This window comes from Triticum dicoccoides, chromosome 3A (genome assembly GCF_002162155.2).
Source record: "Triticum dicoccoides isolate Atlit2015 ecotype Zavitan chromosome 3A, WEW_v2.0, whole genome shotgun sequence".
Taxonomy (NCBI): Eukaryota; Viridiplantae; Streptophyta; class Magnoliopsida; order Poales; family Poaceae; genus Triticum; species Triticum dicoccoides.
In genome coordinates, this window is record NC_041384.1 from 48,213,373 (window position 1) to 48,230,514 (window position 17,142).

At 42.7% G+C, this 17,142-nt stretch overlaps 1 long non-coding RNA gene across 1 annotated transcript; it reads left to right on the plus strand.

Moving 5' to 3' along the window:
• The first annotated feature begins 11,649 nt into the window (after nucleotides 1–11,649).
• LOC119271163 lies at nucleotides 11,650–12,163 on the plus strand. The gene is made up of 3 exons (XR_005134435.1): nucleotides 11,650–11,714; nucleotides 11,842–11,909; nucleotides 12,074–12,163. It is a non-coding gene; the product is annotated as an uncharacterized LOC119271163 (long non-coding RNA).
• Nucleotides 12,164–17,142: the final 4,979 nt, after the last annotated feature.

A 17,142-nucleotide genomic window follows, 5' to 3' on the forward strand; every position in this document is an offset into this window, starting at 1 on the left:
CCCGGGGCTGGTGACGGCGGCGGTGAGGCTCGGCTGGGTGGCGGCCCGGCGACCCGGCGGCGGTCGCCGGCGGTAGGCGCGGTGGCGGTGCTGACCTTGGCAGCACGGCGGCGTGGTGGCGTGCGGTGGCCGGCGACGCGACCCCGGCCCAGATCTGGGCCCTCCTGGCCCCATCTGGGTCCTAGCGGGCCGGTCCCCGGCATGGCTTCGTCGTCGTCTATGTGGTGAGGAGGAGGAGCAGCTCGGATGAGGGGCGGCGATGCCAACGGCGTGCCTGCTGCAGCGCGATGGCGGGAGCATTACGGGCATGGAGTTCCCGGCCGGGCCTGGTATGCTCCTTCTATTGTGTCCGGTCAGCTACCGTCGTTGACGGTGGAGGTTGTGCCCTCCCGCGTGCCGACGGTGCTGCGGCCCCTAGTCCCGGCTCCTTTCCTTTGTTGTGCAGACCTCACTTCGTGGTGCCGTGGTGAGACGGCGTGGAGGCTTCTTGACCATGGTGGCGCAAGATGGTGGTCGGTTTGGTGGCATGCTCTGGAGCACCCGAGGTGAAGGTTGGGATCGGGGGACACCCCTGTCGGCCTGTCCGACACCGACGCGGCGACGCCAGTGGGTGCCGCTGGACCTTCCTGGAGGGCTTCGGGAGCGACCCTTCCTCTCGCCTCGTCGTGTACCGGGGGAAACCCTTGGCAGCAGCGTCGTCATCATCGCGGTCCTTCTTGGAGGTGCTGATTGGTACCGGTGCTTCGGAGCCTTGGAGCTTGGTGGGAGATCTTCGGTGGGCGCAGTGGTCGTGAAGCTTCTTCGTTTCCGTCGATCCGCCGTTGTCGGCATTCTTTTCTCTTGTTGTTTCTCTTTCGTTTCTTTTGGGTGTGATTGTGCTGCTTCCGCCCCAGCATCTATCGTTGGATGTATCGGTTGGTTGCTTTGGAATACAAAGTAGGGGGAAACCCTTTTTCTTAAGGGTTAATTATCCTTTTGCCCTCAGTGCTGTCCATGTACTCAGTTTTACCCTCAGATGCGAATTGTGCTCAGTTTTGCACCTAGTCCGTGCGCACCGACTCGTTCCGTGAACTCTGCCATCTCCGTAAGGTCAATCTTTTGACTCGGCCCTTACAGGTGGGACCAGGCACCAGACGGCCCTTGCACGCGTGGCTTGTGGGACCCAACAGAGAGTCGTTGAGGAGAGAGCCGTTGGCGGGTGTGCTATATAAGCGGGCGACAGCGGCGGTGACCACGGCGACAGAGAGCACGGCGGTGACCATGGCGAGAGAGAGAGAGCACGGCGATGGGAAGCTAGCTGTGGAGGGCGCGGCGGTGGGAAGCTAGCAGTGGAGGGCGCGGCGGCGCTGAGATCCCTTCGGCTCCGAGCTCCATGTCTTCCTCAAGCTCCCGCGCCACCTCACGGATGCAGAGCCGGACGCGTGTGGACATGTCTGTCTTCGTCTGTCCACGGTGCTGGGCGGGCGTTGATCGGAGGGTTTCTCAGACACCGAGGAACCAGAATCGTCCGTTCTACGTGTGCAGCGAGAATGGGGTAAGAATCGGGGCAATTGCTCCATTTTCGTGGTCGGGATCTTTGAGCAATGGGTTGATCTGTTTGGTGTTCATGCAGGTGACATGCTTCTCTCTTTGGGTCGATGCTCTGGCCAAGACTCTGATGAATGAACTGTAAGAAGAGCATGAAGAATGGTTGCGCATGCTGCCACAAACGACAGTGGCCGCACCACGAGCTCTGGAAGAAGAGATGGAGGGCGAAGAAGGTTAGGATGTTGAAGAAGAAGGTTAGGAAGCTTGAAGATCAAGCACTACCTATACCCATTTGCAAATACTTTTGTGCATTTGTAGGTATGGTAATCGCACTGGTTGTAATGTTGAAAATGTATGGAAAGACATGAACTATGGAGGAATTTGTAATCTTGAAATTGTATGAGAAATTCACCTAGTCTAAATGTTGGTCAAAGTTGTTTAAATGTTGAAAAAAAGAGAAGAAGTGACCAACATTTAAATATGTTGAAAAAAAGAGAAGAAATTAGGAATTCAGAAACTTCTGATCAATGAAATGCAGCTCTCTGCTCTGCCTTTCTGTCAAATAAAAAGGTTGCTCTTGGGCCAAATTCAGAGCGTAGAGCCAAGTACAGGCTAGACTAAAGGGCAAACATCATCCAATTAGGCCCATTCGGGGGTTCTCTTGCGTATTTTTCTGTTTTCTGTTATGATTTAATTTAGGCAGTAAATCATAATGCTGAAACTTTTTGTGGAAGCTAATTGAATTATTCCAGAGCCAAACAATTAAGGTTAGAAATTTTTTGGAGCTGTTAATTAATCCAATTCATATACACCGTGATTTAAATCAAAGACCAAAATGTCATGGAAAATGTGCCTCAGCTCTGATAGAGGTTTACACCTGGTGCCAAAATAAATGAACATTTTTTAAGGGCATTACATTGAGAAAAAAATAATTTGTCTAAAAAATGAAGGGTGAAAAATGCACAAAAAATTGGTGCGGCTGGGGACTTGAACCCAAGACCGCGTGGGCTTGTGGTGTTTAGGGCTGCGCTGGTAACCGCTAGGACAGATGGCAAGACTTTGACATGGGTAGGGAAGGAAGGTACATAGTGAGACTGTGCAATTTGTCAAAAAAAAATAGTGAGACTGTGAATGTTTGCACACGGGTGAGAGTGGTTTTCCTTTGTTTTTCACTGAAATTTTGGAGGGTTGGAAGGTTGAAAATGTATGTTTGCACTGCCACATGATTTTCGTTAGAGTGGCACTTGGTTTAGGGTTAGAGTGACACTTGGTTTAGGATTTAAAGGGAATAAATTTGCATGTTAGTTCATGACTTTTTTTTGAATGAAACAGAGGGCTTCTCACCCCCTCCAAATTTCATTATGGTTTTCATTAATGAAAACCACAAGTTCTCGAACTTCATGACTTGGTTTAGGGAAGAAATGATATGTTTGAGCACGGACATTTTTTAACACACATAACAAACCCTAATAACTTAGATAAGATGCAACACACCATACCATTACAATAATAAGTTCACGGACAGTTCACGGATACATGACGAAACATGACACGACACGACACGACATAGAAAAGCAACAAAATAAAAAACGAAACATGACGAGCTTGACTCTGGGATTGAACATCTTTTTCTTGACCTTCTTCTCCACCTTGGCCGCGCGCGCGCCTTTAACACCATCTTCATCTTCACACCTGATACGTCTCTGATAACCCACAATTATAGGGGATCGCAACAGCTTTCGAGGGTAGAGTATTCAACTCAAATTTATTGATTCGACACAAGGGGAGTCAAAGAATATTCTCAAGTATTAGCAGCTGAGCTGTCAATTCAACCACACCTGGAAACTTAGTATCTGCAGCAAAGTGTTTAGTAGCAAAGTAATATGATAGTGGTGGTAGCGGCAACAAAAGTAAAGACAGCAAAAGTAATGTTTTTGGTATTTTGTAGTGATTGTAACAGTAGCAGCGGGAAAGTAAATAAGCGAGAACCTGTATATGGAAAACTCGTAGGCACCGGATCAGTGATGGATAATTATGCCGGATGTGGTTCATCATCTAACAGTCATAACATAGGGTGACACAGAACTAGCTCCAATTCATCAATGTAATGTAGGCATGTATTCCGTATATAGTCATACGTGCTTATGGAAAAGAACTTGCATGACATCATTTGTCCTACCCTCCCGTGGCAGTGGGGTCCTATTGGAAACTAAGGGATATTAAGGCCTCCTTTTAATTGAGAACCGGAACAAAGCATTAGCACATAGTGAATACATGAACTCCTCAAACTATGGTCATCACCGGGAGTGGTCCCGATTATTGTCACTTCGGGGTTGCCGGATCATAACACATAGTAGGTGACTATAGACTTGCAAGATAGGATCAAGAACTCACATATATTCATGAAAACATAATAGGTTCAGATCTGAAATCATGGCACTCGGGCCCTAGTGACAAGCATTAAGCATAGCAAAGTCATAGCAACATCAATCTCAGAACATAGTGGATACCAGGGATCAAACCCTAACAAAACTAACTCGATTACATGATAAATCTCATCCAACCCATCACCGTCCAGCAAGCCTACGATGGAATTACTCACGCACGACGGTGAGCATCATGAAATTGGTGATGGAGGATGGTTGATGATGACGACGGCGACGAATCCCCCTCTCCGGAGCCCCAAACAGACTCCAGATCAGCCCTCCCGAGAGGTTTTAGGGCTTGGCGGCGGCTCCATATCGTAAAACGCGATGATTTCTTCTCCCTGATTTTTTTCTCTCCGAAAGCAAATATATAGAGTTGGAGTTAGCGTCGGAGGGCATCCAGGGGGCCCACGAGGTAGGGGGCGCACCCCCACCCTCATGGACAGGGTGTGGGCCCTCTGGTCTTCATCTTTGGCGAGGATTTTTTATTGTTTTTTCTAAGATGTTCCGTGGAGTTTCAGGTCATTCCGAGAATATTTGTTTTCTGCACATAAAACAACACCATGGCAATTCTGCTGAAAATAGCGTCAGTCCGGGTTAGTTCCATTCAAACCATACAAGTTGGAGTCCAAAACAAGGGCAAAAGTGTTTGGAAAAGTAGATACGACGGAGACGTATCAACTCCCCCAAACATAAACCCTTGCTTGTCCACAAGAAATTCAGTTGACAAACTGAAAGAAAGAAAGAAAAGCTTTTACAAACTCTGTTTTCTCTTGTTGTTGTAACTATGTCAAGCCAGCATTCAAGTTTTTAGCATAGATCATAACTAACCACATTTGCAACAATTCTCAGGTCTCATAATTACTCATATCAATAGCATAATCAACTAGCAAGTCATAATAATAAATCTCGGATGACAACACTTTCTCAAAACAATCATAATATGATATAACAAGATGGTATCTCGCTAGCCCTTTCTGAGACCGCAAAACATAAATGTAGAGCACCTTTAAAGATCAAGGACTGACTAGACATTGTAATTCATGGTAAAAGAGATCCAATCATAGTCACACCCAACATAGATTAATAGTGATGAATGCAAATGACAGCTGTGCTCTCCAGCTAGTGCTTTTTAATAAGAGGGTGATGACTCAACATAAAAGTAAATGGATAGGCCCTTCGCAGAGGGAAGCAGGGATTTGTAGAGGTGCCAGAGCTCGGTTTTGAAATAGAGATAAATTGTATTTTGAGTGGTATACTTTCATTGTCAACATAGCAACTAAGAGATGGCGATATCTTCCATGCTAAACACATTATAGGCGGTTCCCAAACAGAATGGTAAAGTTTATACTCCCCCTCCACCAACAAGTATCAATCCATGACTTGCTCGAAACAACGAGTGTCTCCAACATACATCATGTCCCAGGGGGAGTTTTGTTTGCAATTAATTTTGATTTGGTTTGCATAAAGCATGGGACTGGGCATCCCGGTGACCAGCCATTTTCTCGTGAGTGAGGAGCGGAGTCCACTCCTCTTGAGAATAACCCGCCTAACACGGAAGATAAGGACAACCTTGGTTGATACATGAGCTATTCGAGCATACAGAACAGAATGTTTATTTGAAGGTTTAGTGTTTGGCACATACAAATTTACTTGGAACGGCAGGTAGATACCGCATATAGGAAGGTATAGTGGACTCATCTGGAATAACCTTGGGGTTTAAGGGATTGGATGCACAAGCAGTATTTCCGCTTAGTATAAGTGAATGCTAGCAAAAGACTGGGAAGCGACCAACTAGAGAGTGACCAAAACCATGTACATGCATTAAAATTAATAAACATTGGATGCAAGCATGAGTAGGATATAACCCACCATGAACATAAATATCGTGAAGGCTATGTTGATTTTGTTTCAACTACATGCGTGAACATGTGCCAAGTCAAGTCACTTAAATCATTCAAAGGAGGATACCACCCCATCATACCACATCATAATCATCTCAATAGCATGTTGGCACGCAAGGTAAACCATTATAACTCATAGCTAATCAAGCATGGCACAAGCAACTATGATCTCTAATTGTCATTGCAAACATGTTTATTCATAATAACCTGAATCAAGAATGAGAGGCTCATCATATTTACAAAAACAAAAGAGGTCGAGTTCATACCAGCTTTTCTCATCTCAGTCAGCCCATCATATATCATCATACACTACAAGAAATATGTCAACTTATGACCTTCTGTCAGTGACCCTGGAAGAATTGGTCATAAATCTATGACCATTTTAGACCAATTGGTCAAAAGCTGTCCGGGGGGCTCCAAACCCTAAACCATTGCGATCATTTTGGTCAGAAAGGTCGTAATTTCCTTACACGAAATGATCATAAAGCAGATAGCACTATTCCGTTGCTTTATTTCTAGCTGATCATGACCAATATAGATGGTCATAACCTTGTCAATTGTGGCGGATTGGTATGACTTGGCGCCACCTCATCAGTTTTGCCTATGTGTCATGTCCATGTGTCAATTTTTGCCCTAGGTTGTGAAGCAACCTATATTTCTGTCATTCTGAAAATTCCCAAAAAAATCTCATAAATTCTTTGGGTCATATCTTCATCAAATATGTAAAAATACTTCCTTGCCTAGTTCAAAAATAATTCAACAATATTCATTTTCCTATTCTGTTCACAACATCACTTTATGAAGGAAGTGCTATTTATATATTCTTGATTGCCCTCGGAATTCTTGGGCACTCTTTCCTATCCAAATCATTGCAGCATGACAAAATTCAGCTCCATTTGCCTGGCAAATCTTGCTCGGCAAATTTCCAAAGTTTTTGTCCACCTAGAAGCATTGTGAAGGAAGTACCTTTTTTATATATCCAAATGACATGAAATCTATACAGTTCCTTCATATGCCCAAATTATCACCCTCCTCCAAATTGCAGCTCAGGCAAATTATCTATGTGAGCCCAGGTTCAATTTATATTTTATGGCCAGATTGGCACGTTGCAAAGCAAGTGTTATCTAGACCCCTCCTATTAACCTCAAACTCTTTGGTCACTCTTCCATACCCAAATCATTGCCACATGATAATATTCAGCTCCATTTTCCTAGTAATCTTTCTCAGGAAATTTCCAAAGTTTCTACCTCGAGAGAAGCTTTGTGAAGTAAGTAGTATCTAGGCTTACCCAAATGATCTAAAAATCTACCAAGGCATAAACATACCCATGTAACTTACCTACACCAAAATTGAGCTCATTTCATTCATCCAATTTCTCTCACTAGTTTTCCCAAGTTTATGTCCATAGAAGAGCATTGTGAAGGAAGTACCACTTTGGCATGTCCAAATGGTATCAATTTTCGACGGTGCTTTCCAATGCCCAAATAATCATCCTCCACCAAATTTCAGCTCAATCCATTCATTATTTTGAGCCCAGCTTCAACATTCATATTTCTGTCCAGTGTGGTACTTTGCAAAGCAAGTACCACCTAGGATCCTCCTTTTGATCTGAAAATTTGCGAAGACATTCTTCTTAGTAGATGATCATCCTCAGCAAAAACTCACGCCCATTGGCCATATGCATGTCCCGTACCGCTAATCAAACACTTGGATGCTAATTCATGTTTGAGCATCGATCGGTCTCCTCGTGAGAATCTTATGTTGTAATTTTCTTCCTAGAACCTACCTGGGGAGTGCCCAACCCACTAGACATGCCTAGGCTGCCCAGAACACATGGCAACGCCACGGTCATGCGGTGACCACGCGTCGGGCATGTGAGTTTACGCGCTCTAGAGTTGGGGGCCTTGGCCACCGCCCAAACCTCGACGTATCGCCATAAAACCATGTATTTATGATTAAATAGGTACTTATGTAACTATAAATGATTTTTGGAAAAAATAAATAGTAAACTATGAGGCAGCTGCAGTTCAAATTTGACCCGCTTCCTACTAAATCGGCGGGAATTTGTCTTTTTCACCAGAGGTGGATCAAAACTTTTGACGCCCAACAATTTTTTCAATTGTGCATTAAATATGGCCTAGTATTTTATAAAAATGATTTGGTCCAATTTTGCAACAATTATTTGGGAGGTCCTTCACAAAAAACCTCCTTTTGGGCACTCGAAAAATGGAAAATGGTTTTTTTGTCCAAAGAAAATGAAAACTTCCTTAGGCAACATTGTTTGCCATTCCAATATACACCCTTGTGCACAATATGGGATCATTTGAACAAATTATGCCATGAATGTGGCCATAAGATTGATCATTTGGCTTGAAAGCCATTGATATCCACACGTGATAGCTCGATTTTGAGAACACTTTTTTAAAATAATTGCTGTATTGCAAGTTTGTTATTTTTCCCGGGAACTTGGCCATATATAATGACACAATGCGAAGGTTTCCCAATTTTTTGATTTTTTTTGAATTTTTTATGCCCGTTTCAAAATATGGCCAAAACGGCGGGAATGACCGTTCCTAGCTAGTGGTTGAATCTTGAATTTTTTGGTGTTTCTATGATTAAATAGGTACTTATGTACCTAGAAATGATTTTTGGAAAAAATAAATAGCAAACTATGAGGCAGCTGTAGTTCAAATTTGACCCGCTTCCAACTGAATCGGCAGAAATTTGTCTTTTTCACGAGAGGTGGATCGAAACTTTTTACACCCAACCATTTTGTCAATTGTGCATTAAATATGTCCTAGTATTTTATAAAATTGATTTCGTCCAATTTTGCAACAATTATTTGGGAGGTCCTTCACAAAAAACCTCCTTTTGGGCACTCGAAAAATGAAAAATTGATTTTTCGTACAAAGAAAATGAAAACTCCCTTAGGCAACATTGTTTGCCATTCCAATATGCACCCTTGTGCACAATATGAGATTATTTGAACAAACTAGGCAATGAATGTGGCCATAAGATTGATCATTTGACTTGAAAGCCATGAATCTTCACACATGATAGCTCGTTTCTGAAAACACTTTTTTTTAAAAAATTGCCGTATTACAAGTTTATTATTTTTCCTGGGAATTTGGTCACATATGATGACACAATGTGAAGGTTTTCCAATTTTTTGATTTTTTTTGAATTTTTTATGCCCGTTTCAAAATGCGGTCAAAACGACGGGAATGACCGTTCCTAGCTAGTGGTTGAATCTTGGAATTGTTTTGGTGTTTCTCTGATTAAATAGATAATTTTGTACCTAGAAATAATTTTTATAAAAAATAAATAGCAAACTATGAGGCAGCCGTAGTTCAAATTTGACCCGCTTCCAGCTGAAACGGCGAAAATTTGTCTTTTTCACCAGAGGTGGATCAAAACTTTTTACACCCAATAATTTGATCAATTGTGCATTAAATATGTCCTAGTATTTTAGAAAAATAATTTGGTCCAATTTTGCAATAATTATTTGGTAGGTTATTCACAAAAAAACCTCATTTGGGGCACTCGAAAAATGGAAAATGGCTCTTTTGTGCAATGAAAGTGAAATCTCCCCAAATCAACATTGTTTGTTATCCCAAGATACACATATGTGCACACTATTGGTTTATTTTAGCAAACTATAATTGGTTAATATGTTGAATGTTTACCCTGAATTAGAGGGTGAAAATCATAAGAGAAACAAAAAAAACTACCTAAGCTTAATTCTGATTGGTGGAGTCACTAGTGGCTTGGATCGATGACCTGGCAAACATCAGTCCATCCATCGGTCCATCGATCCATCCCATCCGACGGCAGAAAATCCCCACCCAACCCTTCTCCCTCGCGTGAACCCAACCCAGCCCTCCTCTCTCTCGCGCAAACCCTAGCGCTACACTCCTCCCTTGCCGCCGCCACCTCCGACACCAGATCTTGGCTGCCGCGTCTCCCTCCGACCTCGCCGCTGGCGCTCCCCCCTCTCCCCTCCCTCACCTCCCCTCACCTCACCGTAAGAGAAGATGGAGATCGTGCGCGCGAGCAGGTCAGTTGGTGGCGGCGTCTCCCAGATCCGCAAGGGCTTGGACCTGGAGCTCCATCCCCATGGCAGCGGCTAGGGTTCCTCCCGACACACTGCCGGCTAGCAGCAGCAGCAGATGCCTCCCGCCGCCATGGCGCCGCCGCAGGCCCCTCTGCAGGTACACAACCTTCCGGATCTGGCCAGCGCGGCCGCAATCCTCCTCCTCGTTGGTCGCTAACGTTTGCCGGCGCTGGTTTTCCGAGCAGGGGATCCGCTCTACGACGAGCTCTGGCACGCCTGCGTCGGCCCGCTCGTCACCGTCCCGCGAGTCAGGGACCTCGTCTTCTACTTCCCGCAGGGACACATCGAGCAGGTCGGCCAAGCCCCGCCTCCCTCCCCTCCTCGCTTAATTCTAACCCCGCCTCGCAGTTTCGCGCAGGGAGGCTCTTCTGCTTCGGTTCGCGCGCTGAATTTACTTGCTCTTTTGGGTTTCCAGGTCAGATCTGTCGAGTTCTCCCACTGCACCCTGGCACCGAGCCGCCATCTGCTGCCGCCCGAGGTCACCATCACCGGGAGAAGCGACGGCAGTCCACGTCATCATTGTCATCGTCCTTCAGGTGCTCTTCCTGTCACTCCCGTTGCCCCCTCCTAGCCACAGATCTGGGATCCCCTCTTCGTTTATTATGGCATGGCTTGCACCTGTACCGTAGATTGGAGTGATAGGATTGTTGTGCAGACTATATGTGAAATCAAGATTTTGGTTGAGAGAGAGATAGACAGAGAGTATCTTGATCTTGCTTGTGTCCTGTAATCAGATTTAAATGACACTCTATTTATAGCAGATTAGGCACATGGTTCATTGCTGGCTAGCTAGACCTGTGTAGCAAATGCCAATGTGTTTATCTATACATATAGCGCCCTCTTCGAATTTTTCTTCCTCTGGGAGATGCTGCTGAAAATAATCATACTGAGCGATAGGATTGTTGTGCGGACTATAATGCAGAATCAAGATTTTGGTTTAGAGAGATAAATAGAGGATCATGATCTTGCTTGTGTCCTATAATCAGATTTAAAGGATGCTTTATTTATAGTAGATTATGCACATGGTTCATTGCTGGCTTGCTAGCCCTATGTGGCAAATGCCAGTGTGTTTATTTGTACATATAGAGGCTTCTTTGAATTTTTCTTCCTCTTGGAGATGATGCTGAAAATGATCATATTTATGAAGTTATGCTCTGCTTTAGCTGTTAGTTGGCTTATCGTTATGTATGAGCAGCTCATCTGGGGGCAGTACTATTGGTTATTATTTATAAGAAGTCATACTGTTTGTTATCTAGAGTATAGATATGCCCCAAGCCAAACGTGTGCGCTTGGACTGTCAGACTATTTTAGGCTCAACTAAAACTAAATCTCAGTAGGAATCATTATGTATCCATGGTGTATTGTTTATGATTTGGATGGCTTGGAGTGGCCATTTTCTGTTAGAATCTTGTGCCGATAGCTTTGCTTTAACTAGTAAGTTCAGTTTGGGGAAAGCCAGGATGTGTTTGAAAAAACCATTTAGTATGCTTGATTGTGAGTCGATGACTTACATTTTTTTGGGGCTGTGGTTACAAAATATGTAATCAAGGCAGTGCACAGTTGCCAAAAATATGTAATAAAGACAAGGGCCATGGAAGGTCCTCTCCTTTCTCCTATCTTGTTCGCTTGAGTCATGTTTCCGTCTTCTCCATTCAAACATGTTCTTCCCGATTCAGAAATCTAATATGGTATTCTGGTTGTTTATGCAGCTGAAGAAAATGTGCAAGGAGGGCGCATATTGGGGTAACCAAGTAGAAGCATATTACTCTGTTGTTTTATTTGGCTGATATAAATGCATTGGCGTCAAACACTCGTCTGTTTCTTCTTATGTTCGCTGACACATTCGGATGCTTCTTCTGTTAATCTGCAGGTGCTGTTGCTGGAGTGTATGTAGGCATGGAGTATGGAGTGGAAAGGGTCCGCGGAGAGTATGACTGGGTAATGATGCTCTGAATACTGTTTGCTACTGTCACACAGTCTTGTTGTTTTCTTTTAACAATCATACCTAGCTAAAATCTTCCTGTCCACAGCAGAGCAGCCTCATTCTCTTCATGCTGGCTCGATTGCCTCTGATTCTTCCTGTTTGCTGCCTTTCCTTGCAGATGCGGCAGCTCAAGGGCGAGGTCGACATCTTCTCCAGGGCCGACGGGTCGGCGCTGTTCGAGATGGGCAACACCAGGGTCATCGCCGCCGTCTACGACCCCTGAGAGGTAGTCGCTTTTTCTTTGCATACCAACTCTTCAATTCGATGCCATGGCTGTTAGGGCTTTGTCTCCCGGGAGGTCTCTAGTTAATGATCGGTATTGAGAGATTTTGGTGGTTACTTATGCTTATTGTGTATCACATTGAAAAAGAAAATGCACAATGAGCTTAGCTTTGTATATCAGGATTTTTTCTTCATCGGTTACTAGTATTTGGCTTCTATGTGCTAATTAAACATGATCAGTATGTATACTTCTTTGATGTTGTATAATATTGGTGTCAAAGGAGTTAATTTAAACCGGATATGATCTACTGGAACAATTTTTTTGCTGTTCAAACGGTTAAATTCTGGTTATTTGTTTCGAACATCTAAATGATGTTTAATTTGTCCTTCTATGCTTACATGATAAAAATGTCACATTTATAGGATTGTAAACCTGATGTGATTGGAGTAGTATTTGCTTGCTGCTGATAGTAACTACTTGTATCCACTGATTTCTATGCCTCATTTTGCTTGTTTTACTTTATTTATGCACACAGACTGCCTACAAGTTAATGTGCTTTTAGATTGCCTTTATTTTGCTCCTTACCATATTGTTTGATAACTTGCAGATGCTGTACTTTATTCGTGTTTCGTCATGGGCTCCAAGAAGTGAAGAAGCATTGAGTTCTAGCTCATTGGAGCTAGTTATACTCTGATAGATAGTTATATTTTGATATTTAGTTGTGTTCTTGGTGGCTGTAAACCTAATGTGAAGTATGTTCGATTATAAACGTGGTGTATGTTTGATTGTAAGGTGCCAAATTTGGTTGTTTTCAGTCAGTTCTGATTTAAATATTTGTTTTTATTTACTGGAAAATCAAAATTTGAAGAACATGACTCTGACCATTGGGACCCACTCAAACCCATCTGACTATTGGATCTGTCTTAAAAAAAGAAATGTAACTGTTGAGCCAAAAAGGCCATGGCCCAAAAACGAAAGGCCCAATTGTTGGGTCAGGCCAATGTAGAAATCAAAACTATTAGAAAAAATAACCCATGTAGCTAGGGAAAATATACAGTAAAAAGGCCGAATTGTTGGGCTAGGCACATGTAGAAAATCGAATTGGACCGGGCTGAATCTTGTGCCACATCAGATTGCCACACTGGCTGCCTACGTGGCCTGGGGAGGTTGCTAGTGACCAAAACGCCACAGTAGACGTATTTTGGTCATAAACGTCTACGACCATTCCAGAAGAAAGGTCGCTATAGTCAGTTTATGACCGCCAGCTTTTGACCTTATGTTTTTGCTCACAAAAAGGTCACAAATTGAAAACAGTGACCATTCAGTGACCAATAGTGCTGGTCGCAAGTTGACATATTTCTTGTAGTGATAATTGCCTTTCACTTGCACGACCGAACGGTGTGAACAATAATAAGAGTGCACGTGCATTGGACTAAGCTGGAATTTGCGAGCATTCAATAAACATGAGAAGACAAGGCAATATGGGCTCTAGGTTAAATCAACAATAATGCATATAAGAGCCACTTCAACAATTTAATTATGGTCTTATCCTACTGACCCCAAAGAAAATAAAAGAAATAAAACTATTTACACGGGAAAGCTCCCAACAAGCAAAAGAAGAACGAGAAATATTTTTGGGTTTCCTTTTTAATTATTACTTACTACAGCAGAAAAATAAACTACTACTAATTTTTTTTGGTTTTTCTTAAGGTTTAACAAACACACAAGAAGAAAGCAGGAAAAAGAAAATAAACTAACATGGATATTAAAGTGAAAGAGTATGAGCACCGACATCTAGCAATGAGTGTGTGTGAACATAAATGTAAAGTCGGTGAGAAATACGTACTCCCCCAAGCTTAGGATTTTGGCCTAAGTTGGTCTATTGCCAGGGATAGCCTGGAGGATACCCATAGGTGTAGCTGGGGTCGTACTGCGACGAAGAATAGTTGGGATCATACTGATGTGCAGCGGTTATCGCCTGCTGAGCTGCAACGTGGAGTCGAGCTGCCTCCGCTCTCCTCTCGTACTCTTCTACCTCCTCTCTGGTAATAACATATCTTCTTTTTGTCTGTGAATCAAAGAAGGCAGGAGCAAGGAGAGTAATACGGAAAACACGTCGTTTATCAAAAATTAAACGATATAAGAGAGGTGATTCAGGTCTGTCAACAAACTGGTGCGAAGCCATAGAGTTATAATCTAAATATGCAGGAGGCAACTCCGTATCACCCTCACGAATGTCTATCTCAAGAAATTGAGCTAAGCGGGTTGCATAAATTCCTCCAAAGAAATCTCCATTATGTCTATTATGATGCACCCTACGAGCTACAATGGCTCCCATATGATAAGATTGGTCTCCTAACACAGCACTCCTAAGAATGCTAAGATCAGGGACACACATGTGACATGCTTCATCCTTAGCATTTATGCATCTACCGATGAAGAGAGCAAAATAATGTATAGCAAGAAAGTGAATGCTCCCTATGGTAGCCTGTGTTATATCTCTAGATTCCCCCACAGTTATACTAGTAAGAAAGTTTCTAAATTCATATTTAGGGGGGTCCCTAACACTACCCCATGATGGAAGTTTGCAAGCAGAAGTGAAATCCTCTAAGTCCATGGTATAAGATTTGTCATAGAGATCAAACATGACTGAAGGAGAATTACGCGAAGATGAATACTCAAACCTCCTCACAAATGAACTTGTGAGATCATGATACTGGGGCATTTGTTAGCCTCAAAATCCTCAAGACCGGCATTGCGCAAATATGCTTTGAATTCTTCTTTAATTCCGCACGGTCCATAAAATTTTCCAGCGGCCATTCGCAAGGCCGTACTGGAGCGTCTCTTGGTGGATCCTCGTCAGCATCGCGCATAGCAGTCCTGGGTCCTTGCTTCTTAGATGAACCACCTTGGAACATCTTCCTAAGCATATTGTTTTTCTCTGAAAAATTCTGAAATTTTTAGTAACTTCAAACAAAAGTGAACCAACTTCAATAAAACTGATAGCAACTACTCCTACAAGTGCCTAGAGCCTATATCAAGCATTAGAACTACTTAGAACCATATAAATTTGACATGCAAGCTCAAGAATATGGTCACCTATGCAGCACAAATTTGCAAAGAATAAAGCACTAGAACAAAAACTAATTGGACCAATGGAGGAGTCACATACCAAGGAACAATCTCCCCAAGCAGTTTTGCGAGAGGTGCTTTGAGCAAGGAGATCGAAAATCACAGCAAAAGTGGTTGGAACTCGTGCTTGACTTGGTTTTTCGGGTTTGTGTGAGACAGAGGAAGAAGATGGGTGCTGGGATAAGTGGAGGAGGGCCACCGTGGGCCCACGAGGCAGGGGCTGCACCCTAAGGGGGGGGGGGCGCCCACCACCCTCGTGGCCAGGTGGCAGCTCCTCCCGCGGTAATTTTTGCAGAGTAAATCCTCAAATATTCCCGAAAAAATCATATTAAATTGGCATGTCATTCTGAGGACTTTTATTTTCGGGATATTTTTATATTGCACGGATAAGCCAGGAAACAGACAGAAAAATACTATTTTCACTTTATTTCTACTAATTAACAAAAAGTATAGAGAGGGTATAGAAGGTTGTGCTTCTAGTTTCATCCATATCATGCTCATCAAAAATAATCCACTAACAAGGTTGATCAAGTCTTGTTAACAAACTCATTCCGATAATCATGAAACCGGAGAAATTTCGAATAACACTAAGTTGCCTCAACGGGGATATGCACATCCCCAATAATAAGTATATCATATTTCTTTTTGACAGTAGGAAGAGGAAATTCAAAACCTCCAATTATAACAGATGGAATTTTTCCAATGGAGTTGATACTATGAACTTGAGGTTGTTTCTCGGAAAGTGTATCGTATGCTCATTACCATTAACATGAAAAGTGACATTGCCTTTGTTGCAATCAATAACAGCCCCTAAAGTATTAATAAAAGGTCTTGCAAGAATAATAGACATACTATCATCCTCGGGAATATCAAGTATAACAAAGTCCGTTAAAATAGTAACATTTGCAACCACAACAGGCACATCCTCACAAATACCGACAGGTATAGCAGTTAATTTATCAGCCATTTGCAAAGATATTTCAGTAGGTGTCAACTTATTCAAGTCAAGTCTATGATATAAAGAGAGAGGCATAACACTAACACCGACTCCAAGATCACATAAAGCAGTTTTAATATAATTTCTTTTGATGGAGCAAGGTATAGTAGGTACTCCGGGGTCTCCGAGTTTCTTTGGTATTCCACCCTTAAAAGTATAATTAGCAAGCATGGTGGAAATTTCAGCTTCCGGTATCTTTCTTTTATTAGTAATGATATCCTTCATATATTTAGCATAAGGATTTGTTTTGAGCACATCAGTTAATCGCATACACAAAAAGATAGGCATAATCATTTCAGCAAGGCGCTCAAAATCCTCATCAGCCTTTTTCTTGGATGGTTTCCTTGGAAAATGCATGGGTTTCTGAACCCAAGGTTCCCTTTCTTTACCATGTTTCCTAGCAACAAAGTCTCTTTTATCATAGCGTTGATTCTTTGATTGTGGGTTATCAAGATCAACAGCAGGTTCAATTTCTACATCATTGTCATTACTAGGTTGAGCATCATCATGAAAATCATCATTAATATTTTCATTAGGTTCATGTTCATTACCAGATTGTGTTTCAGCATTAGACATAGATATATCATTTGGATTATCAGGTGTTTCAGCAATAGGTTCACTAGAAGTTTGCACAGTTCTATCATTTTTCTTCTTCTTCTTTTTAGAAGAACTAGGAACATCAATATTATTTCTTTGAGAATCTTGCTCGATTCTCTTAGGGTGGCCTTCATGATACAAAGGTTCTTGAGTCATTCTACCAGTTCTAGTAGCCACTCTAATAGCATAATCATTTTTCTTACTATTCATTTCATCAAGCACTTCTTTTTGAGCCTTA